This window comes from Pseudorca crassidens, chromosome 17, assembly GCF_039906515.1.
Source record: "Pseudorca crassidens isolate mPseCra1 chromosome 17, mPseCra1.hap1, whole genome shotgun sequence".
NCBI lineage: Eukaryota > Metazoa > Chordata > Mammalia > Artiodactyla > Delphinidae > Pseudorca > Pseudorca crassidens.
The window spans coordinates 14943449-14964200 of record NC_090312.1 but is presented as its reverse complement, the minus strand read 5'-3'; the positions used below and the strand labels follow the sequence as shown (position 1 = coordinate 14964200).

At 45.9% G+C, this 20752-nt stretch overlaps 1 long non-coding RNA gene across 2 annotated transcripts in view; it reads left to right on the top strand.

Annotated features, from left to right (window-relative positions):
- Positions 1–1135: 1135 nt before the first annotated feature.
- LOC137210492 (uncharacterized) overlaps positions 1136–20752 on the top strand; it is a 148313-nt gene continuing 128696 nt past the window's right edge. For both annotated transcript variants that reach the window (XR_010936576.1, XR_010936575.1), the window contains exons 1-2: positions 1136–1339; positions 8960–9011. This is a non-coding gene — a long non-coding RNA (uncharacterized lncRNA). The remainder of the gene's footprint in view (positions 1340–8959; positions 9012–20752) is intronic.

Below are 20752 nucleotides of genomic sequence, written 5' to 3'. Positions count from 1 at the left end.
TGAAAGCTGTCACACCTTTCAGGTCCTGGGGAAGTAAGGATGTACCTGGGACTGGGTGACCCAGTGGAGGGGGGGTGTCATTCTTTGGGGTTTGTATAAAGCTTGCCAATCAAAAGAAATCGGGCAGCATAGGAAGCAAATAAAATGAGCATGTTAACGAGCAGGGTGGGCTCTGCTTGCCAGGGGCCAATGGAAGCAGGAGTTAGCAAGGACAGTCTCTCCCTGCATACCATCAGACTTTGGGTGAGCGAGAGATGCATTTCCCTTCCAAGTTCTGCCTGTGTGATGGCAAACAGTTTGCCTTGTACCCAAGCTGGCTTGCGGGAGGTAACCCAGTTTATCCAGAGGCAGCGCTATGTCGTACCAACCCCTAATCCTTAAGTCCTTGGCTCTTTTCCACAAAGCTAATGTCAAAACAACCCCCGGGAGTGGGCAGCACACTGCTTTGTAAAATGTTATGAATCTTGAGCCAGAAGGTTTGGGTTCAAATTAAAATGAATGAAAATTGCCTCTATTTGGGGGCCATATGAAAAGCCAGCTTCTCTACTAAAGAAGCTGTGTGTACTGTGTCATCCAATCCTCCTCACAGTATGAGATAATCATACTAATGGGAGTTACAAATTATTGAGCATTTATTTCGTGCTAGGGCTGTTTAAAGAGCTTGCTGCGGATGACCTCATTTCCTTTTCACAACAACCCTCTAAAGGCATACATCTCAAGCACGGAGCTCCATCAATTTTTACGTCTGTGATCACCCAGCACCTAGATTAAGATACAGGACGTTTCCCAGCAGGCTCCCTCGTGTCCCCTCCCCTCTTCTCCTCACCCCCAGGTGACCACTCTTTTGACTTGTAGCACTGAAGACGAGTTGGACCCATTTAAAAAATTGTTTTTATTAGGGAGAAATTCATATAACAAAATTCATCACCTTAAAGTGCGCAATCCAGTGCCATTTAGTACATCCACACGGTTGTGCAACCAACAGCTCTATCTAGTTCCAAAACATTTTCAGCGCTCCGCAGGGAAACCCTACACTCATTAAGCAGCTGGCTCGTATCTGAATATCGAATGTAATGAATCACACACTGTGGCCTTTTGGGCTTGGCTTCTTTCTCCCCACATATGTTTATGAGGGTCAGTGTGTTGTGTGTGCCATGGGTACCAGTATCATCCCCATATTATAGATGAGGAAACCAAGGCCCAGAGAGGTTAAGTAACCTGCCCACGATCGCACAACTGTTACACAGTGGAGCTGTGACCCCTGGCAGTGTGGCCCCGGAACCCTGCTCCCGGAGCGTGCGCCATATTGCAGGAGAGGAAACCAGCTCCAGGGAGTGAGGTAATAAGCTGAGAGCAGCCAGCCAGGGTTTCAGCGAGATTCCTCTGACTGCAAAGACCAAGCTGTTGATGACTAGGCGACTTCCCCGTTGACTAGCTGTGTGACGTGGGGCACTTTTCTGGGCCTCAGTTTCCCAATCTCAGTAAAGCCTTCTGAACCTTCCTTGCTGGGCTGTGGGAGGTTGGCTGAGAGCCCTTGAAAACCTTGGGGCGCCATACAAACCCAGGCATTAGGATTTAGTTGGCTCTGTGCTGTCGCGGCTCTTTGGGAACTTGGCAGGGGCTGGCCGGGCCCTCGAGGAGAGCTGGCACTGCTTGGGGCTGGGGCAGTGGGAGCCCAGCCCTTCCTGTTCTCTCTGAGCGCTTGTAGAGCTTTAGTATTTCCTGTGCTTGGCTCCGTCCAGAGTTATCGCGCCAAACCTTGAAAATCCAGGGTCTCTGCATGTAAGGAAGTTCACCTTCAGAAATATCCCTTCCCAGCCTGTGGCCTAGAATATACATCCTCTGGACAGGCCCTGCTGGAATTCCACAGGATGGCATTGTTTTCCTTATGAAGGTAATTATCTGTTGGTTCAGAAGTCAGATTGGGAGCAAAAAAGAAAGTCAAGGGCGTTTTTCTCATTAGCCCATATGTACCACTTTATTCCCACTTTAAATGGCCTTTTTTTTTTTTTTTTTTTTTTTTTTGCGGTCGGTACGCGGGCCTCTCGTTGTGGCCTCTGCCGTTGCGGAGCACAGGCTTCGGACGCGCAGGCGCAGCGGCCATGGCTCACGGGCCCAGCCGCTCCGCGGCATGTGGGATCTTCCCGGACCGGGGCACGAACCCGTGTCCCCTAGCATCGGCAGGCGGACTCTCAACCACTGCGCCACCAGGGACGCCCTAAATGTATCTTGAAATGAACAATTCCTTTAAACTCCATGTTTAACTGACCTTGAAAGAGGACCTGCCTTACAGATGCTTTAAAAATACTCAATTTTAGTACAGCTGAATTTTTGGCAAAGAGGTACGTTCTGAAGCAGGCTGATATATATATGAATGTGTTTCAGTTGTTCCTGTTTTGTTGAAAGGGCCTAACGCAGATGATATCAAGAAACCCACTATTTGTGCAATATTCCAAAAATATTTACTATATAGGGCAAATAAAATACTTGAAATAATCCTAAAACAGTTGTACCTGGGGCAGATGGCCTCTCAGGGTTTCTTCAGGCTTTATGGCTTCATAGTCTAAGGAAAAATTTTTAAAGTAGTTACTTGACCTGAGGGGACCCCATATTAGTTAGGGCTGTACTCTGAAAATTCAAATGATTATGATCTCTTAAGTACTATTTCACTCTGGGGAAGAGAAATGCCAGAATAAAACCAAAAAACCATCACCACAACGATGGAGAATTAAAATTGACCTGCCTGTTCTTTTCAATGCATATCTTACTAAGGTTTGGATCTTTTAAAATCACCTTATCAGTATAATTCTTTAGAGAATGTTAGGTCGTTCTCCTGCAAGGATAAAACTGCACAAACGCAGGACACCATGATTGGTTAATACGTACCTTGATGTGTTTCACTTCGAGCCTTGCCATCCCTTAAGAATATTGTGGTGTGAATGTGTTCACTAGGCCTGCATAATAACTGACCTCTAGACCTGCTGAACTCTGCCACCTATGACAGTTCACACAGGTTAATACTGAATGTAAACTAAAATTACAATGAGAATTGTTGTATTCAATTTTTTTGGCTGTAATGCTTTTTGTGATTTTTATAAAAGGAAGCACCTGTGTTACTTTATTATTGTAAAATTTTCTTAACCAAAATTTGGTGAATTTCACTAGTCAGTCTACCTCACATTTTGTTCATGATTCTAAATTGTCTTAAGTTGTGTCTACAGTATGTTCTTGGCCTTTAATTTGGTGAATGTATTAAAATTCTCTTCCACCCCCCACCCCCAGAAAAAAAAAAAAAAAAAAGAAAGTCAAGGGACCAGATGTGGAGCAGTGCTCTCCAACGGGCTGGTGCTTTGTTGAAATGAGTCCCGTTATGTGCCCAGGGCCAGAAAGGTCGCATATTATACAGAGCGGACTTTATACTGTCAATCCTATAAATGCAGAAAGTAATGTCATATCATGAAACATCATACTCCTGAATAACAGTTCTCATCACCCTGGGATTCCTGCGAAATTTCCAGTATTCCTCTCAATCTGGTAGCCATTTCGTATGTACACTGGGAAAAATGAATTCAGGTTCTGGTGGCCTCATCGGTCTGCTCTAGTATTCCTTTGGGCACCAAGTCTTCCACTCTAGCCTTGCTTAAATCCCAACACTTCCCTTTCCAAGTGGTTTCTAAGGGGAAAAATAAAAAGAATGTTCCAGAAGGCTCTGCTGGCTCAGGGATGATTTGCCAGAGCAGTTTCCTGGATTACGACCTCTCCCCCCATCAGCAAATCATGTGAAACCAACTCTCGTCAGCTGTAAACCCTGAATGTGGGAAAAAGAGCTGACACACAGGGCGGGTTTTCATAAAGTTGACATTTCTCATGAATAGCAAATTCCTGAATGTGGGCCGTTGACCAAGCTCAGGAATTCTCATTAGCTGGTGCTAATCAGGCATGACTCTGGCTGCGCCTGCTAAAATACTAAAGTGCTCTGTACGGGCTGCTGAGCCCTTTGCCTCCCTCGCGGCTCCGGCCCTTCTCAGGGACCCCCGCCACCCCACAATCCAGCAGCTAAAGGGTTAGTGCTGACCTGGCAAAGGCCTTCCAGACGAGGTCCAGCTGGGGTCTGCACCTCGAGGTCCAGCTGGATCTGTGGCAAACTGGTGGGTAAATAAATTACACACCCCTCCTGGCTGTGGGGTAGCAGTTCCTTCCTCAGGCCCTGCAGAGACATAGGCTCGGGCCCCAGGCTTCTTCCTGCTTCCTGAGAATGAAACCTCTGATCCCCCCACTTCAGAGTTGAAGGACATCTAGGAAATGAGTAAAGCTGATAGTTTCCCATCCAGAAGCCCAGTCCCACCCCTCTCACATCCACACTCCCCAAACAGTCAACATTAGCTATTTTTTTTCCTACCCTCATCTCTGTAGCATTTCCTGGTTTTCCCAAACAGAATTAGTCACTTCCTTCTCTGTGTTCCCATCACACTCAGAAGGCACCATATCTCTGTGGTCCAATTTTATTTTATGCACACTGTGATTTTTCTCCTATGGACATGTGAAAGCTTGTATTTCTTTTTCTCTTTTTGCTTTGGCTTCTGGGAAGCTCAAATCCTAATTTGTAGCTTCACACGGTCAAGGGATTGATGTGTATGTACTTTGTGAATTGACTCTCCCTGGCTTTATCTTACCTTCAGCCTTTCTTTCCTCCATTTCTTTGTTTATATATATTTGGATTATCTCCATCTATGTGACCCGCTTCAAATTAAAAAACATTGTTTTGCATTATCAACTTAAATGAGGTATAATTTACATAAATAAAATGTATCCACCTTAAGTATATAGTTTGATGAGTTTGACAAATGTATACACCCATGTACCACCACTACAGTAATGACAGGGAGCACATTTCTATCACGCAACATTCCCTTGTACCTGGTCCCAGCTACCGCTGATCAGCTTACAGCCACTGTATATCAGATTCACCTTTCCCTAGAGTTTCATATAAATGGAACCATACAGTATGTGGTCTTCTGTGCCTGGCTTTGTTCACTTGGCGTAATGCTTTTGAGATGCTTCCATGATTTTATGTATAGCAGCAGTGGTTCCTTTCTATTGCTTAGTGTTCCATTGTGTGGGTATATCATAATTTGTTTGTTCATTCTCCTGTTGATAGACATGTGAGCTATTTCCATTTCTGGGCTATTATGAATATAACTGCTCTATTTATATACAAGTTTGTATGTAGAAAATAAAAGACAGCTGATGTATTATTCAAGGTCCTCCAGAGAAACAGAGCCAATAGGATTTATCTCTCACCTATCTATCTGTCTATCTATCATCTATCTGTCATCTATTATTTATTTATTGAAATTGGCTCACATAATTATCTAAGCTCTCAAGTTCCTAGATCTACAGCTGGCAAATTGGAGACCCAGGAAAGCTGATGTTTCAGTTTGAGTCTGAAGGCAGTAAAAAAAGTCGATGTCCTAGATCAAAGGCAGTCAGGCAGGAGGAATTCCCTCTCACTGGGGGAATGGTCAAGGTTTTGTTCTATTTAGGTCTTCAACTGATTGGACGAGGCCCACCAGCATTAGGGAGGGCAATCTGTTTTATTCAGTCTACCGATTTAAATGTTAATTGTATCCAACGACATCCTCACAGAAACAACCAGAGTAATGTTTGACTAAGTATCTCTGGTCCAATCAAGGTGACATATCAAATCAGCCATCACAGCTGGTATCAGTAAACACACAAATAAACATAATCCAATTGGATTATTGATTTTGGCTTCAGGGCTTGCCTCCCTGAGTGGGCCTGTTTATCAATTAGAATACATTCATCTGCAGGTAATAGGAAGTCCAATACCAATGGCTGGAGTAAACAGATATTTTTTTCTCCTCACATGGCAAGAAGTTTGGAGGTGGGGGATGCTGGCATTGGTTCCCCTGTTTGATGGTGCCACCAGAGATCTGAGTTGTTTCTCCTCTTCATCTTCCACATCCTGCTGTGGTCTTATGGTTGCAGGATGCAAGGTCGCCATCCTGAGGCCTCAGGTTACAAGCAAGGCAGGGGAAAGGGGACTAGGGAAGCAGAAGGACTGGGAGACACAGCTGAATCTGTCCCCTCTTCTCAAGAAAGTAGAGGGCAGTTTCCCTGGCGGTCCAGTGGTTAGGACTCGGTGCTCTCACTGCTGTGGCCCAGGTTCAATCCCTGGTCAGGGAACTAAGATGACACAGCCAGAAAAAAAAAAAAGAGAGGGAGAAAGTAGACTCTTCCCAGAAACCCCACCTGGGGGATTTCTCCTTATACCTCACGGGCCAGAAATGGGTCATGTTACCACCCTCAAGTTGCAGGAAACCGAGCATCAGGACTGTCATGTGTGGTTTGGTCCAGTCAAAGACACTTGGTTACCTCAAGTGAAATCAGAGCTTGGTAGCAGCAAGGAGTGTGGAGTGGGTATTGGGCAACAACTAACACGTCTGCCACTCATGAAATTTATCATCAATGCCTTCATGTGGTGCCTAGCACACAAGGGTGCCTAAGAAATGTGTGTTTGGTTGGGTTGATTTCAGAAGCACCTGGTGGGGAGAGTTGGACCACAAATCAGAGAAACAGGGGTCTCCATCCCAGCCCTGCCGTTCCCCACTCTGTGATCTTGCGCAAGCCACTGAACTTTCCCAAAACTATTTCCCAATTCTGTGAAATGGGACTCATTCTTCCAAAATTAAGATAATGCCAGTGAAATCACTTTGCAAAGGACAAGACAGATATGAGTCAAAACCACTACTACTGTGGAACCCCAGAAGATTGAGCTTTCTCCTCAAATCTCAAATTCCCTGCCCCTCATCCTGCCCTGCTGTACCTGACGGCCCATGAGGTTTCTCAGATTCCAGGGGGGATGGAGATAGTGTCCGCCTCATGACTGGACTTCATCCTCGCTGCCTTCTGAGCAGCCCATGGACAAATACAGTGAGTCTCCAATCTTCCCCCCTGCTCTTAGCACCTTCTAGAGACTGGAGCTTCAGGTGGAATCCCCATGTATGCACTCACTCCTTGGGCCAGTGCCAGGTCACGGGGTCACCAGGGCTGTTTACTACCCTGACCTTGCTCCCTATCACTCAGGAGTCAATGTTGTGCAAGTTCATCCAACACCGCGTCCCCCCCGACCTCCGCCATGAATGGTTTCACCAAACACCGCAGTGGCCTGGACGCTGGCTTCCCACACTCACCCAACAAACTCTTGGCTCCTGACGTCTTTCTGTAACTTTCTGTCCTTATCTTCTCCTTTTCCTTCCTGTGACATTTTAATGCGTCAAGCTCTTCCTGTCTTGACATTGTGACTTAACCCTACCGGCTTTAGCTTTTTTTTTTTAAGTTAATTAATTAATTTGGTTGCACTGGGTCCTAGCTGCAGTAGGCGGGCTCCTTAGTCGCGGCACGTGGGCTCCTTAGCTGCGGCATGAGAACTCTTAGTTGCGGCATGCAAGTGGGATCTAGTTCCCTGACCAGGGATTGAACCCAGGCCCCCTGCATTGGAAGCACGAAGTCCCATCCACTGTGCCACCAGGGAAGTCCCAGTCCCCTGGCTTTAGCTTTTTAATTGTAGTTCCTTTTCTTTCCCCTCATTCTCAACTCGTATATCCACTCACCTCAATCCACTACCTTCACCCCCATCACTTCCCTGAAATAAATAAGTTCCTGAGAGCCAAGCGCCCTGGAGATGTGTTAGATTTTCTCTTCCTGGTGCTGTTTGTGGCATCCACATTTCCCGGGACACTTCTTGTCATTCTTCTTGTCTTCTTCAACTTTCACCCCATCCTCCAGCTGACCCTCGAGTGCTGGTGTATCCCCTGTTCTGACCTCACCCTGTTCCTCTTCTTGAAACACATGCAACCTAAACAGTTTCTTCTCCTTCTGCTGTTGATGTTGCCCAGATCAATATTTCCAGCCCAGGTCTCCCATTTCAGAACACTCTTTACCAATATGGAAGCTGAAACACACAGAGGTTAAGTAATATGTCCATGTTCACAACTATGAAGGGAATGAGTATTTTTTCTTTTTTTTTTTTTTTAATTGAGGTGTAGGTGATTTACTATACTGTGTTACTTTCAGGTGTACAGAAAAGTGATTCAGTTATTTACGCATATATATATTTTTCAGATTATTTCCCATTACTGGTTATTATATTGAATATTGTTCCCTGTGTTAAACAGTAAATCCTTGTTGTTTATCTATTTTATATATAGTAGTTTTTATCTGTTAATCCCACACTCCTAATTTATCCTTCCCCCTCCTCCCTTTCCCCTTTGGTAACCTTAACTTTATTTTCTATGTCTGTGAGTCTGTTTCTGTTTCGTAAATCAGTTCACTTTTATCATTTTTTTTTTAGATTCCACATATAAGTGATATCATACAATATTTGTCTTTCTTTGTCTGACTTACTTCACTTAGTATGATATCTCTATGTCCATCCATGTTGCTGCAAATGGCAATATTTCATTCTTTTTATGGCTGAGTAGTATTCCATTGTGTATACACACCACATCTTCTTAAACCAGTTGTCTGCTGATGGACACTTAGGCTGTTTTCATGTCTTGGCTATTGTAAATAACGCTGCTATGAACCCTGGGATGCATGTATTTTTTGGAATTAGAGTTTTAATCTTTTCCGGATACATACCCAAGAGTGGGATTGCTCGATCATGTGGTAGCTCTATGTTTAGTTTTTAAAGGAACCCCCATACTGTTTTCCATAGTGGCTGCACCAATTTACATTCGAAGGGGCTGAGTATTAACTCCAGCTGTTTATTTCACCGACTTGCTCGCAAACTGTCTGTAGGGGAAAGAAGAGACAAGGTACAGCAAGGGGACTCACATTTATTGAGGACTCACTGTGTGCCAGGGACTAACTGAGCTGGTCACCTTCTTGTCATTGCATGTACTCTTTTGTGATTTCATCAATCCATGTTTTATAGGTGAGGAACTGGGGGACCAGGGAGGTGGAATGCAGTGCCTCGGTCACAGCTGGTAAGTAGGGCAGCTTTTTTTAAAATTTTTTAAAATTATTATTATTTTTTTATTTATTTTGGCTGTGCTGGGTCTTCGTTCCTGTGCGAGGGCTTTCTCTAGTTGTGGCAAGCGGGGGCCACTCTTCATCGCGGTGCGCGGGCCTCTCACTATCGCGGCCTCTCTTGTTGCGGAGCACAGGCTCCAGACGCGCAGGCTCAGTAGTTGTGGCTCACGGGCCTAGTTGCTCTGTGGCATGTGGGATCCTCCCAGACCAGGGCTCGAACCCATGTCCCCTGGATTAGCAGGCAGATTCTCAACCACTGCGCCACCAGGGAAGCCCCAGTAGGGCAGCTTTAACTCATGCCTCCTGACACCAAAGTTCGGGCACTCTCTTTTTCATTACCCTGTGTATCTCTTTCTTTAAAAATCCAGATTTAGACAGATGGCCTTTTAGTTCCAGTGAGTCCAGACCATGTGACCTTTTATGCCATCTTTTGGGATGAGGCCCTGATGGGAATGGCTGCAGAATGGAGGCATAACACAGCAGCAGGCACAGACACTGTCTCGAATTAGCCCGGGTCAGCAGTTGCAGTCTTGGCAGCCACGTAATGTCAACCCTGAAATTCCTTGGACAGGCTCCAGTGGGCTCCACAGCCAGCAGGACACTGCGAGAGCCATGGGAAATCTGCTATCTACTGTCGGGCCTTCCTGTTAAACTGGGACTCAAATTGTTCCAGAATTATCTGGCTGGTTGTAACTGCAGGGGAAAGAATGAGTTAATCCTCCTGTCTGGGCTGTTCACAAGAAGCTGTGTGCTTTGCTTATTAAAGTCTGCCCAACGTGGGAGGGAATAAATGGCCCTTCCAGGAGGGAGCCTCCTGAAGCAGTAGAAATCATTTTCTCTCGGTCAAGTGCAGGTCGGGGGTTGGAGACCTGCCCACAGGTTTAAAATAGTTGGTGCCAGGCCTGTGGATCTTGTCTGCTGTGTTCTGTTCATTTAACAAGACTCCCTTCTCTCTTACCTCCTTAATCAGGCTTCTGCTGAGAGAGTCTTGTGCTCACAAAACTTCTGAACTGCCTTTTCAAATTGCCCTAATTTTTTCTTTCTCATTTGGTGGTGGTTACTGTCATAAACACAAATTTCAGAAAGTCACAACACACCAAATGAAAACCCAGCCACTCCCTCACTCCCCCGCCAAAGTAAATCTGATGTGTAATTTTAACCTTCTAAAAACATCCAATTTCATCTTGCAGAGAAAGCTCTCTAGATGAGGTGTAAACACAATTTTAAATCATAAAAAAAAAAAAATGACAGAACAGAAAACACAAACCATAAAAGAAAAAAAATGATAAATTCTACTTCATCAAAATGAAAACATATGCCCTTTGAAAGACAGTATTAAGGAAATGAGATGATAAGCCACAATCTGGGAGAAAATATTTGCAAGACAAACAATCTAATTAAGAAATGGTCAAAAAATTTGTTAATAAACACTTTCCCAAAGATCATGTACAAATGTCCAATAGGTCCATAAAAAGACGCTCTGCACTGTTAGTCATCGGCGAAATGTGAATAAAAACCAAAGTGAAGTACTAATACACAGACACTGGAATGACTAAAGTTAAAAAGACTGACAATGCCAACTGGAATTCTTGCACATTGCTGGTAAGAATGCAAAATGGAATGACTGCATTTTATTTTTAAGATGGTAAAAAAAAAAAGTGCTATATTTAGAATTAGCCAACTGGACTCAGCTTAGATGATCCCATTTTTTTTGCAACATCCAAAATATTGTAGGGAGGGATCAAATGCACACTGTCTTCGCACCATGAGACCTGGTCAGAATGTTGGCTTTGGCCAGCCCAGGTAGTAGAGCTTCTTTTTTTTTTTTTTTTCTGTACGCGGGCCTCTCACTGCTGTGGCCTCTCCCATTGCGGGACACAGGGTCTGGACGTGCAGGCTCAGCGGCCATGGCTCACGGGTCCAGCCACTCCGTGACATGTGGGATCTTCCTGGACCGGGTCACGAACCCGTGTCCCCTGCATTGTCAGGCGGACTCTCAACCACTGCGCCACCAGGGAAGCCCAGTAGAGCTTCTTTACAGCGTTGTTTGGTCTCACGGTTATTGACCTTGATATCCATGATGAGCACCAGTGTGAACTTGATCTTCTTGGCCAACTTCATGGTCAGGGTGCCTGATGATGGCAAATGGTCAAGCTTGTTTCTCCTGGGGATGCTCTTCCTTAGTTAGTTGGGCTGCCTCTGGGCCACAGTGTCTTGGGCCGCTGGAAGGTAAGTGACATATGGCTCTTCATGGTTTTGGTGGCTTTAGACATATTTCAGCACTGTCTTCCTGGTCGTTAGAGCCTTTGCTTTGGATTGGGTTTTGGTAGAAACAAGGGCTTCTTTTTTCACTTTTGGTGCCATCTTTGTAAAAATCTGGGAAACAACCTTGGAAAACACTTTGGCACTTTCTTTTCTTTTTTTTTTTTTTTAACATCTTTATTGGGGTATAGTTGCTTTACAATGGTGTGTTAGTTTCTGCTTTATAACCAAGTGAATCAGCTATACATATGCATCTGTCCCCATATCTCTTCCCTCTTGCGTCTCCTTTGGCACTTTCTTATGAAAGTAAACAAATACTTTCTGTCTGATCCATCAGTCCTTAGAGAAATGAAAGTATAAGTCCACACATATACCTGTATGTGAATATTCACAGCAGCTGTACTCGTAACAGCCCTAACCTGGAAACAGCTGGTGAACAGACAAACAAATAGTGGTACCTCCATGCACCGGAATACTACTCAGCAAAGGAATAAACTCCTGATGTAAGCAACAACACGGGAAGATCTGAAAATCATTACACTTAGTGAAAGAAGCCAGACTTCAAAGGCCACACATGTGATTCCAAAAGTACAGAGACAGAAATCAGGTGAATCGTTGTCAGGGGCTGGGGAAAGAGGGACGAGAAGGAGATTGACTGCCAGAAAGCCCAGGAGACCTTCTGGGAATGACAGAAATATTCTATATCTTGATTGTGTTAATGGGTACGTGACTGCATTTGTCAAAACTCATGAAGCTATACTCTCTCTCTTTTTTTTTTTTTTGCTGCGTAGGGTCTTCGTTGCTGCGCGCGGGCTTTCTCTAGTTGTGGCGAGCGGGGGCTACTCCTTGTTGCGGTGCGCAGGCTTCTCATTGCGGTGGCTTTTCTTGTTGCGGAGCACAGGCTCTAGGCACGCAGGCTTCAGTAGTTGCAGCATGTGGGCTCAGTAGTTGTGTCTTGTGGGCTCTAGAGCGCAGGCTCAGTAGTTTTGGTGCATGAACTTAGTTGCTCTGCGACAAGTGGTATCCTCCCAGACCAGGGATCGAACCCATGTCCCTTGTGTTGGCAGGCGGACTCCTAACCACTGTACCACCAGGGAAGTCACTGTACTCTTAAGAAAGATCAATTTTGTTGCATGTAACTAATGCCTCAGTAAACCTGGCTAAATGTGAGTCATGAAAGTTATTTTGAGCACAGGCTTTAAAATTGGTGGGTCTGGATTTGAACCCCTGCATTCCCACATGTTATCTTTGTGACACTGGACAGATGTCTTGACCTCTTCGTGTGTCCATTGCTACATTTATAAAATGGAGTGTATTGGTCAGGATAGGCTAACTGCTGTAACAAATAGGCCCCAAATGGGTCATAATTCAAGAAAGGGTTTTTGGTTACATTACAGTCTAGGGTGGTTCCAAGTTGGTGCTGGCTGTTCTCCATGCAGTCACCTGGGGACGCTGGCTTCCAGTGGTTTTGTCGTCTTACAGATGTAGCTTCTAAGGTCACCCTGGGGGTCATTTTAGCCACCCATTCAACCAGATGTTGAAGAGTACATGGAGGTCTCATGGGCCAGGCCTGAGTTATACCTCTATTCATGTTACGGTGGAGAGAACTCAGTCACATGCCACACCTAGCTGCTGGGAAATGTAGTCTAGCTGTGTGCCCAGGGTGAAGAGAAGAACATGGGTTTTGGTGAGCAGCAAGCGGACTGGGCTAAAAGGATATGGCATATAGCATCCCACTAAGGGCAAGATGGTTGGTATGAATGTCAGTCATAACATCTCCATAATATTATCCCAGCCTCAATAATAATTATAATTTATATTATAAAACAGGGCCCCCAGACTCAAATGGCCACAGGACCAAGAATATAAAATAATTGTAAGTTTGGACTGGGTTATAAAAATAGGGAGTGGTGAAGTCTAGAGCTGAGCTGGAGAGACAATATCCTGTCTAATGGCCTATTGACTCCCCCAGATCATAAACCCCTGTGTTGGGTGAACAAAATGCATCTGTAAAGTACCTATAGTGACTTACAACAAAGTCTCATATTCACAACAAAGTCTCGTATTCTGCAGATGCTCGATGGTCCGCCAGGGAGGCAGATTCTGTTTGTGAGTCGGCTTCCAAAATCCATTCTTCCATTTGTCCTGTTGTGAGAATCGTGGCTGGGCACATAGATGGACAGCTAGATTGCATTTCCCAGCATTCTTAGCAGTTTGGTGTGGCCACGGGCCTGAGTGGTTGCCAGTGGAAGTGATGGGTGCCATTTGTAGGTCTGAGACTTGAGTTACTTGAAAACTCTTCTTTACTCTGGCAACTGGAACCCAGCTGTGATGGTGACCCAACTTGGACCAGGCAGACAGCAATGATATTCTAGTCTAGGGGATGGTGGAACAATAGGACATAGGAGCCTGGGTCCCTGAATGACCAGGTGGAGCAGAGCCTCACTGCTGACCTGGACAGCTCATCTCAGGACTGTTTCATGAAAGAGAAGCCTCCATATTATTTAAGCCATTGCATTTTTGGACTTCCTTGTTACAGCAGCCCAGTCTTCACCTGATTGATATGGTCAGACCCATTTGCTAAATGCCTTGCCTGTCTCACCAGCTTTATTGTTTCTGTAATTCTAATCCAGACTTCAGCTAAATTCAAAGTCACTACCATGTCAGAGGCCTTCGGACTTGCTCATGGATAGTCAAAACTACTGACTGTGGAAAATATCAAACATCCAATCAATCAGTCAATCAATCAATCAATCAATCAATCAAAGAACATGTTTAGAAATTGTTTATTTTCAGCTTAGGAACAAGAAGAATGCATCTCAGGAAAAGGAAAGGGGAAGGAAACTCCTTTACTGAGCCTGTCTCATGGGCCAGGTGATGGACTAGGCATTTACAGATGTAATCCCAGGTTCTGACCACATAACTGCTGTTACTTTACATTGCAGATGAAGAAATTGTGGTTCAGAGAGATAAAGTAGCTTGGTCAATACATGGCATGGAGTTGAGGGAATGGGCTCAAACCGTGGTGGCATAAAGGAAATGGGCCTTGTACTGGCTGCGAGGTGCCCTTAACCTTTTGCAGACTCCCTCTTGGAGATGGGAGCTCAAGGAAGCCTGGATGTTTATGAGGGCAGGTGAGCAGAGCTTCCCAAATTGTAAACCTGATCATGTCATTCTCTTGTTTACAACCCTTCAACAGGCCCTCATGGCCTTCCAGATAAAACCCCAAATTCTTACCGGCTTGGCAACCAAGACTTCAGTCACCTGACCTCTATTTTCTAGCCTCACCCATCATCATGTGCTTCTTGTACTGTTCACAGGGAACAGTTCTTTGTTCCCTTGCCTCCTGCCCTGACTGTCCACTCTTCCCCAACCCCCTCCCCTTTGCTGACTTCCATATGTTGCAAGATGCAGACGTCACCTCCTCCAGGCAGCCCTCTCTCCCAAAAAACCCTCTGTTCCTGCTGGGTTCATGCTCCCGCTCTGTGCTCTCTCAGAGCCGTTGATTGGCTGCGTGGCCCCGTGTATATTGTGTAACCTATCTGAGTCTCAGCTGTAAAATGGCTGTGATAGGAACTGTATGGACAACACAGAGATGTCGAGAGGTGGAGAGAGGTCATGTCTGTGGAGCTCTCGGCGTAGTGGCTTGCTCAGAGGACGCTCTCAGCCTGTCAACCACTCAGCACTCTTTCGTGTTGTTGTCTCCTTAAGCATCTGCCTCCTGCAGGAGATTGGAAAGGACTTGAAGGCCCCACGTAGCGCTGTATCTCCAGCATCTCGCCCAGGGCAGGACACAGCAGTGATCACTAAAGGTTGTGCAGAAGCCAACACCTAGGAGCTTCTCTGGCTCTTTTCAGGGAAGGCCCTGTAGACTAATGATGTGACTGACTTATTTGGTGGAGTGGTTACCAGCATCTGTGCTTTGAAGATATGCAGGGACCTGCCTGAAGCCATGCAGACGGTATTTGACAGAACAATGACTTTTGTCCTCTGTGCGGCCACCTGATTGACTAAGGGAAGGAAGTGTTTTGTTTTGGAGTGGGAAGGAGAGGGGACAAAGAAAGCACCAGACCCGCCACTTTATTTTGTTCTCTGCAGCTCGCGTCTGAGACGCAAAGCCCTGGGAGAGCAAGTTCACGTGCATTAGAGCAATGCCAGCCCTCACCATGCCCCGGTCCCAGTGTTCTGACAAACTCTCTATGGCGCTGTCTTGTTTATCTGCCCAGAGATCCTTTTGGGTTGGAACTATTTTAATCTCCATTTTACAGATGAGGAAACTGAGGTTAAGTAACTTGCTGAGGTCACTCTTTGTAAGGAGCAGGGCTGGAATTCAAGCACAGGCCGTGGGACCTGAAGCACACACGTGACCCTCTGTGCAATGCTGTCCCAGGCTTTCCAACCCAAGTTACATCAGTTACTCAGCACATCTCTCCCAGGCACCTCCTGGCACAGGCATTATGCTAATACAGAGATGCAATGATTCCCAGAGGAGGGAATAAAGGAAAGCTACACACAATCACTGGCCATCGCTGACATTGATGAGGTATTTACTGTGTGTTATGTGCTATTCTAGAGACTGTGCACGTGTTAGACTTATTTAATTCTCACAGGTAACCTTTGTGATAGGTGCTAGGGTTAATCCCCATTTTACAGCTCAGGAAACTGAGGTTTATAACTTGCATAAGGATGCATAGCTCCTAAATGGTTGAGCCTGCATTTGCACCCAGGCTATTACCCCATGCAGCTTTGCAGGGTGCAGTCATGCTGTGGGTAGCATTTGGAATGGGCTTGGAAAGAGAAAAGGTCAAGGGGAGATGCCTGCACCTGGGTACCAATGAGTAGGTATCCAGTAAACCCTTCCCACCCCGAAGTCAGTTCATATGGTAATCCACGACCCAGGGCTGATAACATCTCTGGGAACGGCTTGGAACACCCATGAGAAACTGAGCGCAATAGTTGAGCAATGCAGCTTCATCTCTTGGGGAATGGAAAAATCTGGAAACGGAGGTTCTGGGAGTTTGGCAGAGCCGCAGGTCTGAGAGTCCCTTCCATTTTCTCCCTCTAGCCTCAATTTACCTTGCCTGTTTCTCCACCTCTGAGCCTTTTCTGTTGCCTATGAAACTTATTCTCCCCTCCCCCTGCCCCTCCAGTCCCCGTCTGCCCTTTAAGGTCCCTCACTGCTTGTGACGGTTGTATGCCCTCCCTCCCTCCCCGGGGCAGAGCCAGCAGGCTGTGGGCACCTTTATCCACATCATTCTTGAAGGGCCAGCTGAGCCCTGGGTAATATCTGGGCTGTGGAGGCAGACCCACCTGCACTGACACTGGTAGAAGAATTAAGCTAGTGACTTAGCTAGTCCTGGATTTGCCCAGGATTAAAGGTTCAGAGAGGGAGAGTAAATCTCCTTAGGTCACGTGGAGAATTATTAGAGAATTCCTTTCCTGGTTCTGCTTAACTAATCTGAGCCTTTAAAATGGGGAGAGTGATACCTTCAGGGGTGGCATTTCCCTCCGTGCTCAGTCTATGAGGAAATTAGCCCTACTCCCCACCCACTCCTTTGTCTTTGCAGATTTACGAAAAGTTTCCTACCACTTCTTTTATGAAGTGGTAGGAAACTAGAGGTCAGAGGATCTTGCTTAGAGCATTTCAGTAACCCTGGGAGTGTCTTGCCCATACAAAAATGCTCAAAAGATGTTGGTTAACAAAACGGCCTTTCAAAGAATGTCCAGAGCCCAAGCAGAGTCCAGAATCCCTGGGGCTGTTTTGGCATTTCAGCTGCCATGTCAGAACAGTACCCTTGTAGTGCACAGGGGTCGGCTTTCCGGAAAAACCTGTTCTGGGGACAGAGACCAGCCCAGGGGAACAGGGTGTTAGGCAGCCATCCCAGAGTGAGACCCCATTTATCTTTGTGCAGCTGGTTGGAAGGGAGCTGAATAATCATTTACGTGCTCGTTGTGACAGGCACCTGGGCCCCAGGTAGAGACAGGTGGCCTCGGGTGGCCTGGGTATTAATGTGGCTAATTAGGTAGATTGCTTCACTGGGAGATGGGAGAGATGATGGGGCCCTGGGAGTCGCAGTGGGAAGGCAGCCCTTGTGGGACCCAGCCCTCGGTGTGCTCATCGATGTGCTGTTTGGGAAAACTGGGGTGCCCCAGCCAGTTCCTGAGATGGCTGATCCCCACAGCTGCTCTCTGCGACAGTCTGCGTCTCCGGGATGATCTTGGCATGGCTGCAGAGGGAGAGATGGGCCCTCCGGGAAGGAGAAACTCTGGGGCCAGGTAGAGTGGCGCTGACAGATGGCTTGATAATGATCAAAAGGTACACCTCCCAGGTCAGGAGGGAAATGCCGCCCCCTGGAAGTAGGGAAAAGAAGAAACTTGCCAAGGACAAGTCCTTGTAGGGTATTTGATCCCAGAGAAGGGCAAGTGTGTTTTCACTATTGATCTGGGCTTGATCTTATTTCTAGCTCCGAAGAGAATAAAAGTGTAGGCTCTATTTCCTGTTCTCTATGGCTGGAATTGGCCACACCTATAAAGTTCTGTGAAGACTAGTGACACACCAGCTTATGCTGGAGCTTTAAAATAAAAAAAAAGATAGAGAAAACCAAAGATCAGTGTCGTTCACGAAACTACCGACTTCACTTTACAGTGAGTAAGCAACTACAAATTGGCCAAACAAACCCAGTCCATTTCCCTGTATCTCTGCCCTCATCGTAGGGGCTCCAACCCCAGAGAGTCTTCTACTTAAAGATAGCAGTTTGGAGATCTGAGCAAACCCAGCCCAAGAGCAAGTCAGTGTGACTTAGTTAGTCAAGTGGGAATAAGCCAAAACTTTGGGAAGAGTCTTAAGCACAGCTCTCAGGAAACCAAGTGGTGTATCTCCCACCTATTTTAAAAATGTGTCCCCTGGTTTTTGTGAACACCTATGACTTTGGGAAGCATTTGCTGTGTTTATGTATTAAAAGCTTTTTACAAGTTCTGAGAGAACACTGAATTTGTGAGAGTGTCACTTCTTGGTGTTTTGGGGGGATGGGAGTGAGGGTGAGGGATGGGCAAACCAATGTGACCTTGGCATTTCCTCTTTTTGAGCTGGAGAGCCTGTTGCTTTTCAGGAATAAGGCTCTGATTCTTTATCATGCTAAACTGGAAAAGTGTTTCTCCTTCCCTTGTAGATTCTTCCCTCTCTTGCTGTTTGATGAGACAAAATGTAATTCAAGCACAGTTCTTGGTCCACAGTAGGTGTCTAATAAATGGTAGATCTCTTTCTGGCTCTCTTTTAGTGCCTTTCTCTCCTGGTTGTCATGACAACATATCCCTCCCCCGCCATTGATTATAACATGCTGTTTTGATTTAGTAACAGCCTTTATTTATTTATCTATCTCTTTATTTATTTATTGGCAAGGTTGGTGTGTGTGGTGGGGACAAATGTTGACTGCAAGGGGTACCCTGATTCCCTCAGTGTTAGCATTTGAAAACAAAAAGCGAATCTTAGAATTGAAGGGAGTCACTAGCTTATCTGAACGGACTCAGGAGCAACACGGCTCAGAAAAAGAAGCACAGGGTCAAGGCACTAGGCAGCGTTTGATGAAGCTGACCATGTCTGCCATCGGGAGATGCTTCTTCCTTTGGCTTCCAGGAAGCACTTTCTCTCTCTCTCTCTCTCTCTCACACACACACACACACACACACACACACACACACACTCTCTTTCTCTCTCTCAAAAGGAAAATTTCCCCACTGTTATTATGATATAATTGACATGTAACATTGTGTAAGTTTAAGGTGTACAATGCAGTGGTTTGATACATGTATCTAATGTGAAATTTACCAGAATAAGGTTAGTAAACACATCCTTCACCTCACATAATTACCTTTTTTTATGCTCAGAACTTTTACGACCTCTCTCATAGCAACTTTCAAGTGTACAGTACTATATTGTTAACTACAGTCACCATGCTGTGCATTAGATCCCCAGAACTTATTCGTCTTCTAACTGGAAGTTTGTACCTTTTGATCACTTTCACCTCTTTTCCCCACCTCCCTATCCCAGCAACCATCAGTCTGTTCTGTTTCTGACTTGGGTTTTCTTAGATTCCACATGTGAGTGAGGTCATGCAGTATTTGTCTTTCTCGGGCTTGTTTCACGTAGTATAATACCCTCAAGTTTCACCCATGTGGCAAATGGCAGGATTTCCTTTTTTAATGGCTAAATATATCGCATTGAATATATATACCACATCTTTATTCATTCATCCATTGATGGACGCTTAGGTTGTTTCTATGCCTTGTCTATTCTAAATAGTACTGCAGTGAAATGGGAGTGCAGATAGCTCTTCGAGTTAATGATTTCATGTCAGCAGTGGAATTGTTGGATCCTATGGTAGTTCTGTTTTTAATTTCTTTTTTTTTTATAAATTTATTTATTTTGGGCTGTGTTGGGTCTTCGTTTCTGTGCGAGGGCTTTCTCTAGTTGCAGTGAGCGGGGGCCACTCTTCATCGCGGTGCGCGGGCCTCTCACTGTCGCTGCCTCTCTTGTTGTGGAGCACAGGCTCCAGATGCGCAGGCTCAGTAGTTGTGGCTCACGGGCCCAGTTGCTCCACGGCATGTGGGATCCTCCCAGACCAGGGCTTGAACCCGTGTCCCCTGCATTGGCAGGCAGATTCTCAACCACTGCACCACCAGGGAAGCCCCTGTTTTTAATTTCTTGAGGAACCTCCATACTGTTTTCCATACTGGCTGTACCAATTTACATTCCCACCAACGGTGCACGAGGGCTTCCTTTTCTCCACACCCTCACCAGCATCCATTATCTCGTGTCTTTTTCATAAGAGCCATTCTAACACATATGAGGTTGTATCTCATTGTGGTTTTACTTGCATTTCCCTCATTAGTAACAGTGAGAACCTTTTCACATCCCTCTTGACCGTTCGTACGATTTCTTTGGACAGATGTCTCTTCAAGTCCTCTGCCCATTTCTCAATAGAATTATTTGTTTTTCACTTACTCACTGAAGGTGCCCTAGAGGCACGGCCAAGGATACCTATCTAAGACGGCTGCCCAGTTTCCTCTCCAGTGATTCCCTTTTCTACGTGAGGTTCGGGGCTGGTCGGGATGCTCTGGCAGTGTGGGGGGTGTACAGGTGGCCGGCCAGGACCCAGGGGCCTTCTCCTGGCCTCCCGACGGATGGCTGGGGCCCTCTCTGCCACACCCCTGGACTCTTTTTTGAAACACATAGAAAAGGGTCAGGAAGATGGGTTCTCCTCAGGCTGAGGGTGTTTACTGGGTCAGGCGGACTGATTGCAAAATGGAGATTGGGAAAGGGTGAGTGGGGGGCAGGGCCCAGGATCTCAGGGCTGTGGTTGGACCCCAGCAGACCCTCCAGAAACAGCCAAGTGCCCTGCCAGCTGCAGAGACAGGTGATCCTCAGATGCCACTG